We start from the raw sequence: 2,312 nt of genomic DNA, 5'->3' as shown, positions 1-2,312 counted from the left end.
CAGAGTAATTAAAACTACAGTTATTTATAAGGCTTCATTTCAAAATTGCTGCAGTATATACTTGCTGCTAATTGATGGCAAATGCATACTATTTATCAATAATGCAAGATATTTATGCCCACATCTTCTGTTGTAGGGCTCAATTTTTTTCTTTAGCAATGAGAAGTCTAGAAACAGTGTCTCATGCTACAAAAGTGGCCTGAATATAAATCAAGATGTTTTTGACTGACATTCTGGAAGCTACAAAAGGATCAATCACACTGAAGAACAGTTAATGTATAACAGTGTACATGGTTAGTCATGTATACATGAAGGACAGATCTGATTTCAAGTATAACTTTGACAGTATCTTATATTTTAACAACACCAATCCCTGGTTACTTTCTTTATATCAGGGTTAGATAAGGCACTCCAAACTCATTCAAGTTGGTTATATTCAAAATTATATTCTCACAATTTTGGCAAGTCCAGGAGATGGCTTTCCTGTATATAGGACATGGTCTTTCTGGGGTCAGACATTCTAAAATTGAGGGTGGTTGTGAATCTGTTTCTCTAGATTTAAGGACAGACATTATTTGTTGATGAATATGGTGCCAAACAGATCCTTTTGTAGACAATAGGTGCTCTGTGAGTGTTTGAATAGCAAGTACATGAGTTTATATCTGTATGATGGTCTTAGAGGAAAAGGTGTGGAAATGATGACCCAATTCTTTAGTGAATAAAAAGAACAAGTAAATGAATATACACAGCTTAAGAGACCGTCTGTTATGTTAACAAGGCATTGCTTGTTATGATAAAGAGCTAACCAGTATTAGTATTCTACTGTGAATCTCTTGGTTATTTCCAGGGCAGAGAAAAGTGCTCGGCCAGAGCTGAGCTTTGTAATGACATCAGTTAAGAACTGAATGTTATAGGAGCACAGCTTTCCTTGCTAGAAGAGGTGAGGCATCCATTCTCTGGCTGTTCCCAGAATTCCATGCCTGGTTTTACTCCAGCACATTCTACTTATATGATTGGACTTCATTCACCTGGTCATGTACTAACCTGTGCGTGCTCCAAAGGGGAGAATTTAATCTTTTTCCTCAGAATGATGAGGGTGGTTCTTCTGGAGAGTATGGAGGGTGCAAAATGCCTGTCAGTGGAATCGACAGATGGACAGATTGACAGAAGGACAGATGCATGCTCCTCTGCAGTTGTTTTTATCTTAGAAGAGAAATAATGGGTCTTGTGACTCTTACTTTAGATGTAAGGAAAATGTCACAGAGAGAGCCTGTCTGGAGCTGGATGGTGGTGACAGAGATCAACATCAGAAGTTGGCTAAGGCTCTGTGCTACCTACTAGGCTACATACCCAGTATAGAGAATCTTCGTTTGAAAATATGGTTTTCTCACCTAGAATTCTCTTTTTCTTGATCTTTCCTAATAAACTTTATTATTTATAAATTGATTTCTTGGGGCTAGATAGATGGCTTAGCAGTTAAAAGAGCTTTCTGTTTTTGTAGAGGACCAGGTTCAGCTCCCACACAGCAATTTCCAACCTTCTGTAACCCTACCCCCAAGTTCCTGATGTCCTCTTCTGGCCTCCACTAACATTGCATGTAAATGGTGCAGGCAAAACACTCGTAGACATAAATTTAAAGGTTGCATTAAAAAAATGTCTCTAATATTAAGTATCACTCTAAAATATTTCCAGATTACTTTTAGTGGCCTTTTTAAGATTATACTTCTTTTTCCTATTTTATGGTTATTCGGTTCATAACTGGTATGTTGGGTGACTGGCAAATCCAGAGTTCTTCTCAGGATTACAGTTCTTAAAAACAGGCATTTTTTTTTCTGTTCATGGTAGACCATGCCTGCCATGCTTGTGACCTCAGCACTGGAAGACTGAGGCAGGAAGAGTGCCATCAGTGCAGAGGTAGCCTGGGCTACAATTTGAAATCCTATCTCCTCCACACCCAATTGTATGAGTAGGTACCTTTTTAGTTTTAGCCATGAGAAGATGTTCTGTAGATGTGTTTGTAACTTTGTACTCATGGTTAAATGTATTACAAATATGATGGAGACTTAGTAATGCAGCTATTGTATTAAAATTCTTACCACAATAATGAAATTAGGTTTTTTCATCACACAATATGATGTAGTCTTTGATAGAATTTTTGATGAAATTAAGGTGCATTATTGTAAACTCTATAGTCCTCAATCAATGCAATTTTTTCTTTGACTGACTGATTTGTTATCAAGTTTATACATATATAGTTGATATAGTTTATACAGCTATGTGAAATATTATGATTACAGTTTGAAATGTTTATT

The sequence above is a fragment of the Grammomys surdaster genome, unplaced genomic scaffold (assembly GCF_004785775.1).
Source record: "Grammomys surdaster isolate TR1022 unplaced genomic scaffold, NIH_TR_1.0 150, whole genome shotgun sequence".
NCBI classification, from domain to species: Eukaryota; Metazoa; Chordata; class Mammalia; order Rodentia; family Muridae; genus Grammomys; species Grammomys surdaster.
Note: the sequence above shows the minus strand (reverse complement) of the source record.